The sequence below is a fragment of the Sciurus carolinensis genome (assembly GCF_902686445.1).
Source record: "Sciurus carolinensis chromosome 14 unlocalized genomic scaffold, mSciCar1.2 scaffold_115_arrow_ctg1, whole genome shotgun sequence".
In the NCBI taxonomy this organism is placed as follows: Eukaryota; Metazoa; Chordata; class Mammalia; order Rodentia; family Sciuridae; genus Sciurus; species Sciurus carolinensis.
The window spans coordinates 790902-813816 of NW_025920107.1; the positions used below are offsets into that span (position 1 = coordinate 790902).

General features: G+C 34.2%; 1 long non-coding RNA gene across 1 annotated transcript in view; it reads left to right on the top strand.

The window, feature by feature from the left end:
* The window catches only part of LOC124973301 (uncharacterized), a 46874-nt gene extending 24563 nt beyond the window's left edge, over positions 1 to 22311 (top strand). Inside the window, exons 2-3 of the long non-coding RNA XR_007106664.1 lie at positions 2256 to 2381; positions 22119 to 22311. This is a non-coding gene — a long non-coding RNA (uncharacterized LOC124973301). The remainder of the gene's footprint in view (positions 1 to 2255; positions 2382 to 22118) is intronic.
* Positions 22312 to 22915: the final 604 nt, after the last annotated feature.

The window sequence follows — 22915 nt, forward strand, 5'->3', positions numbered from 1 at the left end:
ATTTGGGTTTATTTTTGGTTTTTAACTTGAGTTGATATTTTTTTGATTGGTTTTTCCTTTAAGGCAGTTTCTCCCTTTGCTGACCTACATTGCTGTTTTCCATTTCCTCCACATGAAATATTTTGCTGAGAATGTTCTATAGCACAAGCTTTCTATTTGCGAATTCTTTTAACTTTTGTTTATCACCAAAGGATTTTTTTCATCTTTCAATATGAAGGTTACTTTTGTTGGCAACCATGCTCATTCAGAGCTTAAAATATATTTTTCCAGGCCCTTAAAACTTTTAGGGTCTGGACTGAGGAGTCTGCTGATATCCATATTGTTTTTTCCCTATATGTATTCTGCTGCTTTTCTCTTGCAGCGTTCAAAATCCTATCTTTATTGTGTATATGAGGCATCTTTATTATAATGTGCCTTGATGCGGATCTGTTGTAATTTTGTGCATTTGGTATTCTGTGAACCTCTTGCATTTGATTTTCCATTTCATTATTCAGGTTTGGGGAATTTTTTAATATCCATTCATTGAATAGTTTGTTCATCCCTTGGTTTGGATCTCTGTGTCTTCCTCAATTCTGATAATTCTTAAATATGTTCTTTTCATGATGTCCCAGAGTTCTTGGAGGTTTTGTTCATGATCTCTTACAATCTTTTCTGTTTGGTCATCTTTATTTTCAAGATTAAATGTTTTGTCTTTATTTTCTGAGGTTTTTTTCTTCCAAGTGATCTAGTCTGTTGGTGATGTTTCCATTGAGTTTTTTATTTAGTTTATTGTTTCCTTCATTTCAAGGATTTATGTTGCTTTTTTAAGAAGCTCTATCTCTTTGTTGTAGTGATCTTTTGCTTCCTGCAGTTGCTCTTTCAACTGCTTATTGGAGTGATCATTTATTGCCTGCATTTGCTCCTTTATTTCATCCTTTGCTTCATAAACCATTTTAATTATGTGTATTCTGAACTTCTTTTCTGAAATTTCTTCTACCATGCTGTCACTGGTTTCTCTGAATATACAATTTAGGTTTCTTTGAAACATTTTCTTTCCTTGTTTTTTCATGTTGTTCACCTATCTTCCCCTCTAGCAGTGCAGTTCTTGTGTGTTGAAGTTTCCCCCCTATAGGCTTATAGTGATCCTATAGGTTTCCAAAACCTCTTCCTTAAGAGGGAGATCAATATTAGCAGCACCCAGTATAGATAATATGCAGTTCTAAACCAAATAACCCCTTTGAAGACATTAAAATTTTTGTCAAAATAAACAGAATGGATGAGTTCAATTATTACTACAGTATAACAGACAGATTTGCAAAAAGGTCTGTAGTTTATAATGGAGGACAAAGAGGATGGGGAGTGGTGTAGGATGTAAATGTTAATGGGGTAAGAACAGAGTATATAGAAGTTCTAGATCATAGAAAGTGTGAAAATGTAATCAAGAGAAGTTGGTTTTTAGCATGACCAAAGGGAGAAAAAACTCTGAGCATGCAGGTAAACAAAAGGTAAATAGAGCAAGAAAAGTAAATAAACAGAAACTTACAAATTTTTAAAAGGAGAAAAAGAATACCCTGCACTATAAGAGTTATGGATTATATAAACCATCCAATCTTCAGTAGCCTGATGCATGAGAGGTACATGACAATGAACTTCCAGTGTCCAGCAGGTGTCTCAGGATGGGACTTGCCCCACCTAAAAATGGGATCTTCCACTTCCAGAATAATCCAAGATGGCTACACTGGCTTATGAATATGTTGATAAATGGGTAGCTGCGGCTCAGGGCATGGGCATGGTTGGCCAGAGTCCTGGAGGCAGGGTGTGGTTGGTTGGGAATGGGTCCTGGAGCAGTGTGTGGTCTGTCTGGTTGAGGCTTCCCAGAGGTGGGTTGTGGTCAATTGGCCTGGGGGTCCCTATGGCAGGGTACAGTTGATTGGGCTGAGGTGCCCTGTAGATGGGGATTGGTCAGTCCCTCCACAGGTCCTGCAGGTGGTGGCTATTGTCTCAGAATTGTGGGACCCACGTGTAACCAAACTTGTGGGTACTGTTGCAGTGGATTTCCAGGAAACAGCAGGCAACTGATGATAACCTGGCAGTTTGCAGTCAGTCTGCAGGCTAACAGTAAACAGTTGCCTCTTCCACAGAGGTTCTCTGGGCATTCTTAGGCCTGATGCTTTGAGAGCCTCTGCCAGTCAATCCACGTTCTGGAGCTACCATCAGATAAAATTTAGGCTGCCCCCTTCTCTTCTGTAATATTTATTTACCTATTCTTATTTCAGGAATTGTTGACATTCAGGGATGTGGCCATTGATTTCACTGAAGAGGAGTGGAAATGCCTTCAACCAGCTCAAAAAAACTTATATAGAAATGTGATGTTAGAGAATTACAGAAACTGGTCTTCCTAGGTAAGCATAACTTCCCTTCACAATTTTTATTTAAATATAATTATTTAATTTTCTTCCCTTGATGAATATCTTCTGGGAATTTCTCTATAAGAATGTGTTTAAGATTTGTGCATTCAAGAAAAATGATATTTTTGGTATAAATAAAATGTTAATGACATTCCTTTTAGTCTTTAATCTCTCCCTTTCTTGGTATATATTATATATGCTTCACTTTAGAAAAGTGATACTGAGAGAAATTGAGTGAAATAAAATATTGTGGCCTACACATATTAGAAGACACAGTTGAGAGACCTAAAGTTCAAGGAAGAAGCCAACTTCAAAATGTAGATGGAGAAGTTACCTAGCAGAAAAGATTTTTCAGAAACTTAGATTTATTTCTCCTGTTATCATTGAATATGTACTGCCCTATGTTTATCATGTATTCAAATTTTTAAAAATCTTCTGTTTGTCTACAGTGATGTCCAAGTTCATTTAAATTAACCACCTAAACTCCCCTTTGATAGTGAGTGTTAGCATGATCTAAAAGATTTTCTGTTATTTGTGGGTCTCCAGGTGATAACATGCACATTGTTGGTGAATTCTAGGTCAAGTCATTTTAATAAATTAATATCCAAAAGCAGTTTATTATTATTCATATATTTATTTATTAAAATTCACTTACATGTGCTCTTTATAAATAAATACTTATTATGGATTTTCTGTGAAAAGAAAGACAAGATTCACAATAAATGGTCTTTTGTGATATGTAGTGATAGTTGTAAATTGTAGTTATTTGAAAGCATTTGTAAATAATATATCTATGTTTGGTTAAATTTTCTTTTTCTTTATTCTTTCATTTTAGAGACTACATTTCATGTTGTATAAGATGTTCCTTACTTCAGATAACACTGTTTTATTTTTTCAATATTTTATGAATATATGAAAATTTCCATTACTTCACAAATTAGGAAATTATTGAAATTAAGGTATGCATGATTCTTGTTTCTACTGACAATAAAATTTTACATGCTTTTATTTGTATAAATCGTATGTATACCTCTTTAAATGAATTTATATTTTATCCAGATTAATTTTTTTATCCTGTATATGTACATAGTAATGTAAATTTTTATATGTGAATGTAATAGGGATAGAATCCAGGGATACTCTAGTAATGGACTACATACCCAGCCCCTTTCTATTTATATTGGAGAGAGGTTCTCACAAAGTTATTGAGAATGGCATTGAAATTTTTGCCTCCTTGCCTCAGAATTACAATAGTAATTCTGGATTAAATATATAATATAATATATATTATATTATATTTTATATACATATATAATATATACATATACATTATATTATATACATATTCATGCATTTATTCTTATACATATATATTATATTATACATATATACATATATACATATATATTATATTATGTACATATTCATGAATTTATTCTTATTTATAGGATAAAGACCACAGAATTTTAAAGGTACCTTTCAAATATTTTACAATTCTTTTTATTTTTATGTCTTTTTTGTAATTTTCATTGTGATCGAAACCACAAAATAATACTTGCATTTCGCCATATCATGCATACTGTTCAGCAATATTAATTCAAATTATCACATAATATATCTGTAGAATGTTTACATCTCAAAAATCAATAAATATATTTCCATGTAAAAAGTGCTCATTTCTGTCTTCTATCACTAATCTCATTCTAATTTCTGTTCAAAAGGTTTTTTGCATATTTGTTTGTTTTTTTAATTGTCATATAAAAGTAGAGTTCTCTCATAATTTTCTTTGTGATAGTGACATATTTCAGTTAACATAATGTACTGAAGATTTATCCTGAATACAGATTTTGCAAAAATTTATTACTTTTTAATTTGAAAAATATTCTGTAGGGCTGGGGATATAGCTCAGTTGGTAGAGTGGTTGCCTCATAAGCACAAGGCCCTGGGATCAAATCCCCAGCAGCACAAAAAAAAAAAAAAAAAAAAGAAAGAAAGAAAAAGAAAAACAAAATATTCTGTAGTTTCTATATTCCAAATTGCTCCATCCAATCATTTCAAGGGATATTTGGTTTTCTTCCTCATAGTAGCTCTGTTGATTAAAGCTGTAATAAAATTTGGTGTTTAAATGTCTTCATTTACTGTATATGTGAAGCCATATTACACTCAGAATTCACTGTTTGTCTTAATTGATTTCACTCTTACCAATTAAATTTTAAAGTTTTTAATGTTTTAAAATTATGAGACAACCTTCTCCCAATTTAGTTTCTATTTTGAATATTTTTATATATCCATAAAATTTTGAGATTCCATAAAATTTCTAGAATAAGTTTTTTCTGTCTCTGCAAAAACTATCAGTGGGAGTTTGAGAACTTTTACATGAGTCTCCAGATAACTTTGAGAAGAACAAAGGTCTTTTAATTTAATCTTTCAATTATGGAAATAGATTATGTTCAAGACTGTTCAATCAATTGCCACATATGTGTGAACATCCTGTCCACTTTTGCTTTCTAACATTATTCTCTGATGATCAGAAAATAATTTTAATATTTTATACCTATTAGTCTTTGGTTTATTGATTTCCTGTTTGTTGATCCACTTTGATATTCCATTTCTGTTGAAAACAATTGGTATATAAGTCAAATTTGTTTAAATTATTTTCAAAGTCTTCTATTTTTTTAATTATCATTTTGTTTGACTTTTCATTTACAGCAAGTGCACATTGGTGTCTCCTAGTATTCAAGTGTTGCTTTCTATTTTTTTATTTACTTCTGTCAATCTTAACTTTTTATGTCTTAGATATATGGTGTGATTTGAAACTATATCTATTCTTTTTGCAGTATTCTAGGGAAAGCTTTTTATCTTCATAGAATATTCTACTTTGCCTATTTTCAAAGTTTTTTTAATTAAAATATATTTTATCTCAGATAACTTCTTGCTTTAAACTGTTTTCTATAGGATAATTTGGCCATTCTGACTTTCTTTAGTACATGTTTTTATATAACACTGTACTCTTCCTTGCTTTTATTCTACATGTCTCTTTAGATTTAGTGTTCCCTGTAGATTGCATTATTTGTATTTCTTTTAGATTTATTATTTTTATTTTTTTAAATTGTTATCATTTTAGATATGCATTATAGTAGTATGTATTTTGACACATGTACATACATGGAATAAAACTTTCCATATTTGTGGTTGTATGCAATGTGGAGCTACACTGCTTGTGTACTCATATATAAACATAGAAAATTTATGTCTGATTCATTCTATTATTATTATTATACCAATCTCTACTTCGTTCCCTTAATTTTCTTTTTCTAATTCATTGAAATTTTATTCTGTGTACCCCCACCTTATTGTTTGTTAGTGTCCACATATCAGAAAGAACATTCAGCCTTATGTAGTGATTTCTTATTTTCTGTACATTTAACATTCATCAGACACTTTTACATATCTATACAGACTAGATGTTTCAGTTAGAAACTCAATTTGTCCACTATGTGCATGACAGTCTTGAAGAAACTGCACACATATAACAGTACTTCTTATTTGAAAATGACTTTAAAATACAAGCATTCTTATCGTTCACTAACTGAATGTGTTATAATGATCCAATTTTAAGAAGAGAATTCTTCCTAGGAATTTTATCACAAAAGATACAAAATTTGTTTACTAATTCTACTTTTGTCATACAGTGGCAACCTCATTAACATCTAGAAAAACTAGGTGTAGATTAGAGATTGTTTGTCCTTTTTATACACTATGTACTGAGCAAAGTAAAATGAAACCCACTGACATTGGATCAGTGGTGACTTTTGCCTCATATTAAGCATGCTGGCATGGTGCTCTAGAGAACCAGCATACAATGCTTATTAATCAACAAGTGTTTTTGTTATTGTCTTCCTCAAAACATTTCTTAGAAATGTTCAAAATAAAGTAATTTACAAAATGTGTTATATTTTACCACTTCCACTTGGAACATTACAATATCTAAAAAGTGGATATTTCTTAAAAAATACATAGCATTGTCAACTATATATACAGGAATGAGGAGTAAAATGCACACACCAAACAATGGTTAAAATATAAAAAATGTAATTTACACATAACCAGTCTGGTCCAGGACCCTCCCTTCTCAAGGTCAAAATCTTCTCCATGTCCTCTAACTCCCTGAATAAACAAAGACAATGTCATTCCTAGAGGTGGTCTAACAACTCCATTTCAATGTCACTTCCAGAAGATAATTCTGACTTTTTAAAACAAATGAGTATGTATGTAACATTATAAGTAACCTATATAAGCAACCTGTTTAAAATTTAGAATGTACAGATGTAGCTAAAGTTTTAAATGGTTGGTGGGGATAAATTGAGAGCAGCTGTTTTATAATATATACCCAGGTCAACAAATGCCCAGTAAATCTTTCTGAAGAATGTTGGGCATTTCAAATAAGTCAAATAGTTTGCTACCCTGCAGGGTCTCTCTTTGGTAGAACAAACATCAACTGTCCAAAGGTGCTCACTGTTCCATCCATCAGGTTCCACAGCTTTGCTTACCTACTGGGATGAATTAACTTTTGTTTGCCTTCTCTGGATGAGGTCCCATCTAATGGAGCCTGCACAAAGTGGACATGGAGGGCCCTTGTTAGTGCTGATTGGCTCAACTTTCTGTCATTCACTCATCCCCCTGCTGGAATTGGCACTTTTGTTTGACCACCATTCTTCAAATACCTTCCAATTGTGCTATTTTCTCAGTACAACTTTGAACATGATTGGGGCAGGAGACTTTACAGTCAAGGATTCCTGGGTTTGGGATTGGAAAGATCAATGCCACCATCTGGTCATGCAGGGAGGTCTCTCAGTCTTTCACAGCCTTGGTCAACCACAGAGCAGCCACTGCAGTAGTTCTGGATATCTATAGGCCAGAGGCTGCACCCTTTCCCTGGGTCCCCTGTCTTACCCAGCAGCCTGAGACTGGAGGGTCACAGAAGGTTCTAAGAGTTAGTCATGCTCCATTCCTTGCTACTCTCTCTCTACCAGAACTGACATGGCAGTTCTTTCTTTTAGATTTAATTTTGCTAGCTAAGATGTTTTGATTTGCTTTATTATAATGCACTAATAATCTAATACAATTTTAAAATTGAAGAACTCACTACTCCTACATTGTAAGTCATATTCTATATTTCTTATATATATATATATATTTATATATATATGTATTTTTTTTACTAATTTGCTTAATATTTTAACACGTGGTTCACTGCATTTCATAGGGACATGCTTTGATTCCTCTCACACTTCCCTTTATATATTTTTATTCCCCTTTCCCTTTATATATATTCTATAGATTTTTTATTTTTCACAGGATCTCACTAAGTTGCTAAGACTGACTTTGAGCTCATGGTCCTCCATGTTCAGCCTCCCTCATTATGCAAGGACTATAGATTTGTTCACCATGCCTGCCTCTCTCACACACATTCCCTTAAGGAATTCTTCACATACAAAATTTCTGCTTATTTATATTAACAATTTTTCTCTGAATTTAACTCACTATACTTCCTTTAAATGGTTATTTAGCTTTCTTTGGGCAATTCACTAATCTAATGTTCAATTTGTAATGTTTTCATTTATTACTTTGATTAATACATCATTTACTTTATCTTTTTGTGTGGTACTATTTTTAATTGTTTTGAACATTTGAAAAACAGTCAACAGTAGATTATAGAGATATTTATGAAATATGTGGAAGTTTTGAAATCAATTAAAAATAGTCAAGTACAGTTTCAAGCTACATGCTTGAAATCCCAGCAAATTGGGAGGATATTCCAAAAGATTTCAAGTTTGAGGCAGGTCACAGAAAGTAAGAAATGACATGTCTCAAATGATTTTTAAAGTGCTTGTATTGGAGTTGAGTGTATCGCACACTTTGGCTTAATCCCAAGCACCACATATAAAAAATAAATAAATGTAAAATGATCTCATGATCCAAAAATGCCAGTACAAAATTTGTATCCATCAGAAATTAATTTGGCATATTGAAAACATATCTACAGTATTTGAATTCAGTGTAAGTGTGGTTCTCAGCATTCAACTTAGAGAATAAATCTATATGCCCATCAATGTTTGTATGAGTAAAACCATGGTATTTACATACTATTTCTATTTTGCTATAAAATAAAATGTATAGTCATTTAAAGTGATATGGGATTAATATGCATTCTACATTATGTGAAATGGAGCAGACAGAGAAAGTCACTTGCAGGAGCATGTGATTCACATATGAAAGTTAGAAATGCAGAGAGTATAAATGTGGTCACCAGGTACTGTGTTTTGTGGAGTGTTGGCATAGTGTTACTCAAAGTCTACAAATTTTTATTAGAATGGACGAAACATGGTCAAGAGTTTTGTTGTACCACATGGTGACTATTATGTAACATGTTCTTGATAAATACTAGTAGAATAAATATTTGTAACTTTTGTATATTGCAAATATTTGCAATATTTGTAAGAACAAAACATAATTATACAAAATGATACTGTGCTATTAATATTACATGTGTCATATCACCTTGTAAAAATATATTAAAATATAGTGATATAATTAGTAAATACACAAAGTTGAATTTGTCAATGAAACAAATCAGCAAATAACACAGATATTAAAAATGCAATTTATCAGTATTTATTTCCATGTGTTGTCTTCATCTAAGTAATATTGACATAGGCTGTGCAAGGGTCTTATTTTCTCTCAAGTTTGTTTTCATGTAGAATCTTCTGGACACTCATATTTTTCTGTTTAAAATTTTGTCCATAGATTTCTTACCCTCTTAAAACTCATTGAATATCCATTGTATTAGCATCAAAAATCTACCTGCTAATTACAGATTTCTGCATCTTGGGAGACACAATGTTTACACAGTCTTCAAAGAAGCCTGAAATGTTGGTGTATGTTTCATATTTCCCTTATTCTACCGAGAGTGAACACAGCTTGTAGGTTTTTTTGCTAATTGCACAATGCTATATAAGAAAGGAGGAAAGAGTTTGGTTGATAGAAGTACTATACATTCCTTCCCTATAATTTATTGCTCTCTCTAGAAATATAGTCATCTTTGATATTGTGTGATCTACAATAATTTATGTAATTTTTACAACATATTTGTGACGTAAATTTTTATGTAACATGTTTCTGAAGTAATGATGGCCTCAGTTTACTAGCCTGCTACACTACTGATGTCCTGACATTGCTTACTCTGCTATAATTTCCTGTTATATATATGAAATATATTCATCCCACTCTACTAATTAATTTTTTAAACTTTAATTTATTTCAGCATTGATGTCTCATAATACCAAAGAATTTTCACCAGACCAGGGCATAAGATATATATTTCAAAAAGTGACTAATGGAAAATATGTAAATTCTGACCTTGACTATTTACAACACAGGAAAATATGGAGAACATTAAGTAAGAGTGAACATCATAAATTATATTATGAAAAACCATGCCTCATTCACCATCAGAGAATTCAAACAGGAGAGAAGCCTTACAAATGTACAGCATGCAACAAAACTTTTAATAAAAAATCAGACCTTATCCACCATCAGAGAATTGATACTGGAGAGAAACATGACCAATGTACACAATGTGGCAAAGCTTTCTGTCAAAGATTATTCCTTACTCAACAACAGAGAATTCACACTGGATAGAAACACTACAAATGTAAACAATGTGGCAAAGCTTTCTATCAAAGATCACACCTTAATAAACACCACAGAACTCATACAGGAGTGAAGTCCTTCAAATGTACAGCATGCAACAAAGCCTTTAATGACAAATCATACCTTATTTACCATCAGAGAATTCATACTGGAGAAAAGCCCTACCAATGTAAAGAATGTGGCAAAGCTTTTAATGTAAAATCAAACCTTATTTGTCATCAAAGAATCCATACAGGAGAGAAGTATTACAAATGTACAGCCTGCAACAAAGTCTTTAAGGGAAAATCAGACCTTAGTCACCACCAAAGAATTCATACTGTAGAGAAATCATACAAATGTATAGAATGTGGCAAAGCTTTCTATCGAAGAACATGCCTTACTCAACACCAGCAAATTCATACTGTAGAGAAGCCCTACAAATGTAAAGAATGTGGCAAAGCTTTCTGTCACATCTTAGTCAACACCACAGAACTCATACAGTAGAGAAGCCCTTCAAATGCATAACATGCAATAAAGCTTTTAATGTCAAGTGGCACCTTATTTGCAATCAGAGAATTCATATTGGAGAGCAGTCCTACCAATGTAAACAATGTGGAAAAGCTTTTAGTACAAAATCACACCTTATTTGCCATCAAAAAATTCATACAGGTGAGGAGCCATATGAATGCACAGTATGCAACAAAGTCTTTAAGGAAGAATCAGACCTTAGTCACCACCAGAGAATTCATACTGGAGAGAAACCCTACAAATGTAAAGAATGTGGCAAAGCTTTCTATCAAAGAACATGCCTTAATCAACACCAGAGAATTCATACTGGAGAGAAGCCCTACCAATGTAAAGAATGTGACAAAGCTTTCTATCGAAAATCAGGCCTTACTTATCACCAGAGAATTCATACTGGAGAGAAGCCCTACCAATGTAAAGAATGTGGCAAAGCTTTGTATTGAAGAACATGCCTTAATCAACACCAGATAATTCATACTGGAGAGAAGCCCTACAAATGTAAAGAATGTGGCAAAGCTTTGTATTGAAGAACATGCCTTAATCAACACCAGAGAATTTATACTGGAAAGAAGCCCTACCAATATAAGGAATGTGGCAAAGCTTTCTATCGAAGATCAGGACTTACTAATCACCAGAGAATTCATACTGAAGAGAAGCTTTACCAATGTAAAGAATGTGGCAAAGCTTTCTATCAAAGAACACACCTTACTAAACACCACAGAATTCACAGGAGAGAAACCCTTCAAATGTACAACATGCAACAAAGCTTTTAATGACAAATTGTACCTTATTTACCATCAGAATTCATACTGGAGAAAAGCCCTACCAATGTAAAGAATGTGACAAATTTTTTAATTTAAAATCAAACCTTATTCGACACCAGGGAAATCATATTGGTGATAAGCCTTAGGAATGTTCAGATTGTGGCAAAACTATTAATAAAAAAGCATGACTAATTTACCACCAGGGAATTCACACTAAGAAGAAGCCCTACAGATGCAAAAATGTGATGAAGCATTTAATGTAAAAGTATACATTTCTCAGTAGCAGAGAAATCATACGGAAAATAAGTCCTACAAATAAAAAGAATGTGGCAAACATTTATTTGTCAAAAATTATTTTTAATTGTTTCCAATTAATTATATGTGACAGTAGAATGCATTCAGACAAATTGTACAGAAATGGAGTACAGATTCTCCTTCCACAGACTGCAAGTATTGCAGACACAAAGGTAATGTAATCACACATGTATTCAGGGTAATGATATCCAGATAATTTCACTGTCACTATCCTCCTTACATTAATTCCTTTCCCCCCACTACCTTATGCACAATCCAAAGACTCTTTATTCCAATATCCCCCACTATGTATCAGCGTTTGACTGCCAGAGGAAACATTTGGTCTTTAGTTTTTTGGGTTTGACTCATTTCACTTTATTGTGGTATTCTCTACATCCATGTATTTACTAGAAAATGCCATAATTTCCTTTTTCTTTAAGTCTGAAAAACATTCCATTGTCTGTGTATACTACATTTTATTTATCCATGCATGTGTTGAAGGACATCTAGGTTGGTTCCCTAGTTTAGTTATTGTGAACTGAGCTGCTATAAACAATGATGTGGCTGAGTCACTGTAGTATGCTGGTTTTAAATTCTTCATGTGTAAACCAGTGAGTGGGATACCTGGGTCAAATGGTGGTTTCATTATGAGTTTTCTGAGAAATCTTAATAAAATTTCCAGAATGGTCATATCATTTTGTAGAACAAGCAGCAATGTATGAGTGTATATTTTTTTCACACATCCTCAATAAAACATAATTTTTATGTTTAATTTTTTAAAAATTCTCAGTGTAATAAGAGTGGGATGAAATCTTCAAGAGTTTTGAGCTGCATTTCTCTAATTGCTAAAAATGATGAGCAATTTTTCATGTTAGTTGATCATTTGTAATTTTTCATCTGTAAATTGTTGGTTCAGTTCATTTCCCAGTTTATTGATTGGGTTATTTTTGATGTTAAGTTTTTTGAGTTCTTTATATATCCTGTAGATTATCACTTTATCTAATGTGTATACGGTAAAGATTTTCTTCCATTCTCTAGGCACTCTCTTCACATTATGGATTGTTTTCTTTGCTGAGAAGATTTTTATTTTGAGTCCATCCCATTTATGGTTCCTTGATTTTACTTCTTGTTCTTTTGGATACTTGTTAAGGAGGTCAATTTCCAAGCTGATTGGGTGCAGATTTGGTCCAAATTTTTCTTTTATTAATTGCAGGATCTCTGTTATAGTGCCTACATCTTTACTCACCTTTGAGTTGAGTTTTCCCCAGGGTTAGAGATAGACTTTGATTTCATTTTACTACATATGAATTTCCATTTTCCCCAGCACCATTTTTTAGTGGACTTTATCTTTTTAATGTATGTTTTTGGTTCTTTAATTTAATATGAGAAAATCCTATTTATTGAGTTTGTCTTTGTGCCTTCACTGATGTATAGAAATGCATTTGATTTATGATATTGATTTTATCCTGCTATTTTTCTGAATTTCTTTATTAGGTGAAGAAATTTTCTGATGGAGCTTTTGGGTTTTCTAAATGTAGGATTGTGTCTTTGGTAAATAATGATATGTTAAATTCTTATTTTCCTATTCATATCCCTTTAATTCCTCTCATCTGTCCAGTTGCTCTGGCTAGAATTTCAAGGACTATGTCAAAAAGAATTGGTGAAAGAGGACATTTATATTCTCTTCCAGTTTTTATGGGAAAGGCTTCATTTTTTTCTCTATTTAGAATGATGTTATCCTTCAGCATAACATAGAAGACTTTCACAATGTTGAACTACTTTCCTACTATCCCTTGTTCTTCCATTGTTTTAGATATGAATGAATGTGCATTTTGTCAAATGTATTTTCTCCATCTATCAAGATGACCATATGATTCTCTTCTGTAAGTCTGTTGATGGGATAAATTATGTTTATTGATTTCCAAATGTTGAACAAACCTTGCATCTTTGGCAAGAACCCCATTGGATTGTGGTGCACCATCTTTTTAATGTGCTTTTATATATGCTTTGACAGAAATTTTTAAAGAATTTTTGGGTCTGGTTCAACAGGGATATTGATCTGAAGTTTTCACTCATTCATGTGACTTTGTCTTTTATTTGTATCAACATGATACTCATAGAATGAGTTAGGAAGGGTTCTCTTATTTTCTATTTAATGGTATAATTTTAGGACTATTGGTGTTAATTCTTCTTCGTAGGCATTGTGGAACTCATGTGAAAATCCATCTTCCTTCAGTGTTTGAGTGTCTTTGAGTGTGGATTGAAAAATCAGCTGAAATCCAAATTGGTTTTTCCCTATATGTAATTTGATTTGTTTCTCTGACAGAGTTTAAAGTTCTATCTTTATTCTATATGTCAGTTATTCTCATAATTTGCTTTTGTGTGGATCTGTTGTAATGGTAATTATGTACACTTGTGGTTCTGTAAGTCTGTTGTATTTGATTTCCCCTATCATTATTTAGATTTGGGAAATTATCTATAATGTCATTGAAAAGATTGTGTATTCCTTAGGTTTTTATCTCCATGCCTTTGTCTATTCTGATAAATCATAAATTTGGTATTTTTATGTTATCCCGTATTTCTTAGAGGTTCTGTTCATGGTTTCTTCTCATCTTCTCTGTATGGTTGACTTTATTTTTAAGGCTATATATTTTGTCTTCTTTGTCTGAGGTTTCAATTTCCAAGTGGTGTAGGCTGTTGGTGATGGTTTCTATTGAATGTGTAATTTGGTTTACTGATTCCTTCCTTTCAAGGATTTATGCTTGGTAATTTTTCACAATTTCTAATTCTTTATTGAGGTGGTCTTTTCTTTCCTTTATTTTTCTTTGATGTGACTCCTTATTCTATACTTTATTTCACAGGTCAGTTTGACTATTTACATTCTAAACCTCTTCTCTGGAGTTTCTTCTAATGTGTTGTCAGCTGGTTCAAAAAATAGTGTTCAGCCTGCTAACTCAGTTGCCTCTCCAGTGCTTTACATAGAATCCCACAGTGCATGGTGAAAGCCTTAGTGTCCAAGATTATTATAAGAATTTCATATTTTCTTAGACATTGTCAGAAGGCATGAGAAAATCTCTCTCACAGGCAGTGTTTGACCAGGTCAAGGCCATGCTTAGCAGTAGATTAATGGTTAAGATTGAGTTCTGCATCATTAACTGGTGGAGTTGAAGTGACTGAGGTCTCTAGCATCTTCTCTTTGTGTCTGCAATCAACAGAAGCTCTGCTTCTGTTGAAGCTGTGTGTCAGGTCAGGAATTGTTTCTGTGCAAAGTGAAAAGCCATAGAATGGTAAACTCTGAGAATGATTGGGTTACATTTTACTTGACAATGTAGTTTAATATTCTGTGTACCAAACTCACTTGAAATAAAATATCACTTTGTTTTACATACACAGATCTAGTGACAATAAGGCTTATCTTAAGAAATATTAGCCTATTATGTATATTAAGTCAGTTGCTCATAATTGCATTTCACCAACTCTACTAAATGGTTTAATTTAAACTAGAATAATTAAATTAGAGGTTTAATGAACAATAAATTCTGAAGTTAGCAATCCTGGAATGTGTTAGTTGAATCATACCTTTCTCTTTTTGAACTCTTAAATTTGTGTCCATGTAATGATTTGAAATGGAAACAGTCATAAGCAAGAAGCATTTAAAGTGCTTATATTATGTATTGTAAAATAATGCTTCTTTATTGCTGCCTTATCTATGCATACTCATTGCAATCCTGGGTTAATTGTACTAACTGTAATCCCTGGAGGCAAAGAAATGGCTCAGCAACTTAACCATAGTGATTGCCCATACTAAGCAGTGAATATTTATCAGATAAGTAGATAAGTATTTCTTGAATTAATAAATAAATAAATAAGATAGCATGTGACTTCTGTAAAGATGGTGTTGGATAAAGTACACTGGACCGAAGGCTTCATTCTCAACCCTGAGTTAGTGGCTTTGTTACCATGGGCAAGTGAGATTACTATGCTAAACAAAGCTGAGATAATGGGATACCTCAAATGAAGTTAGTAGTAGTTGCCCTAATAAGTCCTTGGAGTTATGACTGCCAGTAATTGTTTGTTGATAAAACCATATGTGGGGAAGCATACTTTCCCCTGTAAAGTAAGCATTGTGTTGACATTATTATTTCCATGCCTACCTCTGTTGATTACACTCTAATTAGACACATGAGCATACATTAATATTCAGAGTCACCTGTCTCAGAACTGTCTTTAGGTAGGTTTCGCAAAATAAATTTTCAGTATTTGCTTAGTCCTGCCTACCTCTGAAAACTGTTACAAACTGTGACCCATTGGCACTCCCCTTCTTTTCTCCAATGGGGACAATGTTCTTGGAAAACTCAAGTCATTCTAATATTGCTTGGGTAATGAGGGAGGCATCACAACTGTGCATCTCATGTGCAGTTCGTTACCTAGTCAAATACGTGTGACTTTTATTAGTTTCTTTGTTGGACTTTCAGTGTCAGATACAGATCATTTCATCATTTGTTCACTCACTCATTTAAGAAGTAGCTAATTATGCTCATGTAATCTATGAAACTTAACCCTTAAAACTCCAAATTCCCTAAAAGGCAAATATGTTTTAATCCTGGCAAGGAAAATGTTGCAAGAGGGAGCTGGGAAGATTTTGCAAGACTATGTGGTTGAATCCAGACCTAGCCTTGGCCCGTAGGCACAGCTTCTGATAATGCTTCATGATGCCTGTCACATCTAAGGAAGAGTTAAATCACTGGGATTCAGTCTGTACTGGCACTTAAAAGAGTGCTCATCATGGTGATCTGATTATATCTCTTGTTTTCCCAGGTGTTTGGGGAGAAATATTGGCCACCAAAGTTTCATTCTCATACATAAGGAATGTGAGGTGAGGCTATTCTCTCATCCCTGGAAAAGGAACCCAAGAGAAAAGCTATACTTTGAGCTCAAGGTGCTGTGTACCTCGTGCCACACATTTGAATTCTTCTTGGTCAGGTCTGCCAGAAGCTTATAGATTTAAAAAAGGAAATCAGGCTGGGGAGATTTCTCAGTTGGTAAAGTGCTTGCCTTACAAGCACAGGGCCCTGGGTTTGATCCCTAGCACCACACACAAAAAAAAAAAAAAAAAAAGAAAAAGAAAAAAGAAAATCATTTGGGCTTGGGCAGGGACAAGTGTGTTAAGGACAAAAGGTAGGCCACTCAAAGTTGAATGCAACAGCTGATGTATTTGGCCATTCATGTACAAGATGGGTGCCAACAGATGTACAGTCCTTGAAAGTGGATGAGGCACATTACTGTCACAGAGTGAATGGAAGTGTGTGCAATTTGAATATGTTTGGAGAGAATACTGGGTTAGAGTGAGAAAAGTGACCTTGAGATCCAGTGATCCTCCTCAATCTTCTTCTGATTTTAGAAAATTCTAACTTAATGTTTTGGGGATTATATTTTTTACATGTGAAGTGAGTACACAGCAGTATTGCAACTGTCTAACATGAACATATCTTTTAATTATTTTTTTAAATTTTTACAGCCTGCATTTTGATTCATTGTACACAAATGGAGTATATATTTTTGTTTCTATGGTTGTACATGATGTAGATTCATACCACTTGTGTCATCATACGTGTACATAAGGCAATGATGTCTTTCTCATTCCACCATTTTTATAACCCCCATCCTCCCTCTCATTTTCCTCTGCATAATCTAATATTTCTCCATTCTTCTCTCACCACATTCCCCCACCCCCATTATATATCATCATCCACTTATCAGGGAAAACATTTGGCCTTTGAATTTTTGGTATTGGCTTATTTCACTTACCATGATAGCCTCCAATTCCATCCATTTATTTGCAAATTCCATAATAGTATTCTTCTTTATGACCAAATAATATTCCATTGTGTTACTTTTTGTTTGATTTGCTGGTGAGGACTGAATGGGGTGGCAGTTCCTTTTAGAGAATGGGAACTGGAAGCAGGATTGGGAGACATGCAACCCAATCAAATGATGTGCAGTCAAACACTTTTCTTACTTGTCTGCAGGACTACTCTCTTTCTACATGGCATAATATGGAGGAAAACAGAGGAAGTTTTATCAAACAGATGTTGTGGATAACTGGATAGGGAAAGAAAATGATTAGGTGAATTAAAGCCAAATTACATGTTAAAGGTGGATCTTGGGATGAACCTCAGCCTTTGGATGGGAACTTTTTGGTCATTTTTGTGAATCCTTGTGACACGATTCATCTCCACTTGCCACAAGTGTGGCCATGTGGCAGAAGGCACTTTGTGCCAGGCCTCTGGTGTTGTGATACCTTTTGCAGCCAGGTTCCAGTGCAGAATGCTAAGTTCTAGGAAATTTCTTTTCTCCCTTTGTGAAGTTCAGGGATAGTGAGCTGGACTGCTCACCACATAGAACTTGTGTATGTGTGCATAATTATCAAATAATGGCACAAATTTGGGAGTCTTTTGTGAATTACCAAATTTTTTATCTGGAAAATTATGTTTCCTGAGGTCTCATGCTTTCCTGTAATCAGAGTGACCAAAGGCTAACTAGATATAATGGTTTGAGTATTTGCTTCAAAGATGGTCTTTATTCAGTGTGTAAGTCTCACCTCTGTAGTAGGTTCTGCAGATTAAAAGATCAATAAAATGGAACCACTCTTTAGGACTTGTGTTCTACTGAGTGGGCTATAACTGCCTCACAGCAGTTCATCTTATGTACTTTTTTATTTTTTTATTTTGCTTTTAATTTTTTACAGACAGCATTTTGATTCCTTTTAAACAAATTGTGTACATCATTTTATTTCTATGGTTGTACACAATGTAGACTTATACCATTTGTATAATCATACATGTACAAAGGTAATGCCTGCCTCATTTCACCATTTTTTGTGCCCCCTCTCTCTTTTCCTTCTATATATTCTAAAGTTCCCTGATTCTTCTCTCATTCTCCACCCCCATTATATATCATTCTCCATTTTTCAGGGAAAACATTTGGTGTGTGGTGTTTTGGGCTTATCTCTTTGCACTTAGCATGATATTCTCCAATTCCATCCATTTATTTGCAAATTCCATAATATTATTCTTCTTTATGGCTGAATAGTATTCCATTGTGTATCTATACCAGATTTTCTTTATCCATTCATCTGTTGAAGGTCATGTGCTTTTTTAAAATAACAACTTTATTGAGGTGTGATCTTACCACCATGAAATTGATTTGTGAAGTGTTCTGTTCCACTTCTAGGTGATTAGCACATCCAAACTGTTGTGCACATACACCACTACCTATCAGAATTTTTTCTTTATTCTGAAAGAAAACCCTGTTCCCACTTGTAGCCATTCCCATTTATAACTCTTCTCTTGCTGCAGAAACTATGAGGCTTTGTCTCAATGATTTGTCCATTCTGAAATAAATAATTCTGTATTAAATAATACAGAAGTAATATTCAGTGCATTGCCTTTTGACAACATCCATGGCCTGAAGTCAGCTCTCTTACTTTCCTTTGCCTTTTGCTGGTCATCGTTATACTTCACTGAGTCATTTCATTGGTTCATCTTCTGGCCTGAGTTCTTTGGAGTGAAGAAAAGGCAGTCCTTCCTTCAACAGGTATTTGTTAGATGCCTCCTTTATGTCACATTCCACAAGGTTCCTGTTCTCACTAAATTCACAGTCTGATAAAGGTACAATGGGAAACATGAGTAAAACACACATATAAATGTAATCAAATGATCAGAGAAGCCCTAAGGATAAAATATTTATACCAAAAATTGAAAGAGAACCCAGTGACACAAAGAAATGGGGCTAAACATTGGGCAAACCATTTGAACCTAAGGTTGTCAGGAGTCTGGTGAATTCCAAGGCCTGAAAGGAAGCCAGATTGGCTGCATTGCTAGTAGGAGGGTGTCCCAGGAGAGAGGAGCAGGGCCATGGTTACCTGGCTCTTTTTTGTGAGAAACAGTTTTGGATTCTTCCAGGTGGAGTGCTATCATCTGATTTGGTTTAAGAAAATCTGACTTCTCTTTGAATAATGAAATTCAAGAGTCAAATTGGAATATAATACTTAAAAAGTTTCTGCATATGTCCTTTCCATTGGCACTGGCAGCCTTGGTTAAGACCAGGGAGAAGAAATGAACCAGAGTGGACACATCAAAAAGCTATGTCAAAATGAGAATGGACAGGTCTTAAAGATGTGTTGAGTGTAAAGTGGAGTCAGGGCCTGATTTGAACTCTTTGGTATACATTTCTCTAAAGTTAAGAAATCTGGATTCAAATGGGTTTGAGACACATATGAAAATCCTACGCAGAATGATTAACTGGACGTTTACATACACACAGGTCTGGAACTCACAGGAAAGCTGGGACTGTATAAACAGATGTGCAATTCTGCTTTGTGAAGGGAGTACTTGAAACCATGTTAGTGGACAACTCCTTCTAGGAGGAGATTCTAGAGAGAAGAGATGCAAGCTCCAATAATCTACATTCATAGTAGAACAGAGATAAGATGTTCAAGATGCACAAGAGTGCAACTGGGGAGAAGGTGTCTCTGATACATCATGGCATGTGTCCTTGGGCACATGACTCAGCCTCTCAGGATGAAATCTTCTATCCCTCTGAGGACATAAGTCATACCTTGGTCCAGTATCTTCAAACTGTATATGCTACCTCCTTGTTATCAGATTGTTGCAGTATCACATATTTTTTAATCAAATAATCTAGTTTTATTTAATAATTGCCCAAAAGCATAAAGATAGTGATGCAAAGAATGCACCAGGGCATAAAACATTAAGAATGGATTAACTCCAGTTCTCTGTGGAAACACTGAAGCTACCTAGGAAAAATTACTGGGGGTTGTGTTAGTGTTCATGGTTTTACACATCCATTGGTGGTCTTGGATCATATCCCTGGGGATCAGGAGGAAGGGTTTCTATATTATGACTTTTTTGAGTGTTTCCAACAGAGGTAGGGACAATGGTGGAAATATTCTGTTGTTAGTTCATGCAACTCTAAGAAAGAAAATTTTATTTTGTATATTTGATTACCCTCCTGCAATCTGGATGTGTAAAAATTATTGCCTTAATTCTTTTGTATACAAGAGTCCAAATTCTTAAAAAGAGTATGTAGAAAGGAACAGTTGAGTTAGTACTGAAGTTCTGTGAGATGAGTTGTAGCTTATGCAGGATGTTAAAGATATTATCTGAGCCAGGCACAGTGAGTGGCACACATCTAAAATCCCTGTGCCTCAGGAGGCTAAGGAAGAAGGATCACGAAGTTCATAGAAAATTCCTGATATGTCCCTTGGTATGAACTGGGAGTGAGAATCTTACCTTCTCCTTGCTTCCTTTTCTTGCCTTACACATTAACCTTGAAAGTGAAACAACAAATATTTTGCCCTCTGTGTCCTCCACATGTGTCTCATGGTAGCATGTTAAAGCTATGTAACCTACCTGTAAGTGTTTGTGACTACAAAGATGCACATGTATGTATCGAAAACAAATACACCCATTTTATTTCACTTTGAACTTTCATAATCAGATGTGATAGTTTTAATTTGATATTTAAATAAATAATGTTGTTCCCATATTTAAAACTTATTAGAGTTTGAAATTATTTGACCCTTGTTTCTCAAGCAAAATATTACTGATTTTTAGTGTATGATTTGTAACAAAAATAAATTATCTCACATCAGAGAAATAAAAATCCATGTTTTTGTCTCCAAGTGGAGTAGTTTCAGGTGGAGAATAAGCAAGCTGAAACTTGTTTCATACATACCTTTACCCCTTTTAAAGTTTTTAACTAAAGAAAATGTTTAAGAAATAGGATTTATGTTTGGGACCTATCTCTTTTGTCTCCTTGTTTTGTTGCTTTACTGTGAATTGTTTCTATTAGACCAAAGGAAGCCACCTCATCAAAGAGATCCTACCTAGCAAATAGCACTAAATGAGTTAATAAGCTGCTCTCAAGTTCTCCATGAGTGTCCCCTGTTGACCCTTAATAGCAGATAGGAACAAGATCTGCTTGACCAGCTTGATCTTGAACAACTAGCAAAACAGTTAAAACAAAAGCATAATCATTTCTGGGCAATTAAAAGAAGAAACAATAATCAAATATAACCTAAGATGTCCACTTGTGTTAACCCAAAGAATAAGTAAGACTGGAGACTACAAAAGAGGTTCTTAGGCAGGCAGGATTGCCTGATAACTATCAAGAGAAACTGCTAAAGTCAGAAATTTTTGGTCATTTAAAGGCCTACAGATCTTTATAAACAGGACCAGGCCTGCTAAATTACCTACAGAAGTTCCTACAAGATCAGATACACAAGTTCACCAACCAATCAGTCAATCAACTGCTTCTCCTTCAAGACTACCAGCCCCTGACACCCAAACCCAATAACTGTGATTCATTATTGACACCTTTGACTCCAAAAACTCTGCTCCCACTAAAGCACTCCCTAATTTCCTTTTTACAGGAATGAGACTCTTCACCCCTCATCAGCAGGAAGAAGCTACAGAAGAAGGACCATTGTAGCATCCCTGGTATCTATAAAAACAAAATGGGATGAATATTGGAATCAGATCTGCCATTTCACTGCCACCATTATTCTGCCCCTCCACACCATTTTACAACCTAGATTGTTAGCCTAAGAACTTTCTAGTCAATCATTGTGTCCGATTGTTAGTCCTCAAACTTTCTCATCAGTCGTTGGTCAGATTGTTATTAGTCCATGAAATTCCACTAACTAAGAATAGCTCCCCTGCCATTCCCTCTCTCTCACCTGTCCACTCTGCCTGTCCACTTAATAAAATCTCTTGCATGAGTTCCCACATCATGAGTGGTTTCTGGGTGCTTTCAGGTGGAATGTTTATAGATGTGTTAGCCCTTATTATATACACAACAAACTGAATGAATCACCAAAGAATTATAATATTTTTAAATCAGTAAAGGTTCCATAGTACTTTCCTGTTTGAAAAATATTTTTGAAAAGATAAATTCATAAAAATAGAAAAGGATTAATGGTGGCCATGAGTAGTGGGGAGGGCAGCTGGAGAAAATAAGTGTGGCTCAAAGGTCAGCTTCAGGGGTATTTGTGAAAGAAAATGTCTATATCTGAGCTACATCATCTTTAATGTCACAGTGTGAACCTTGGGGGGGTTTCTATATAAAATGAGCAGAGGATGTCTCTCTTTTTATTAACACAACTCCATATAAATCTACAATTGTTTAAGAATAAAATTACCCTAATTGAATAAATAAAACTTTGAAAGG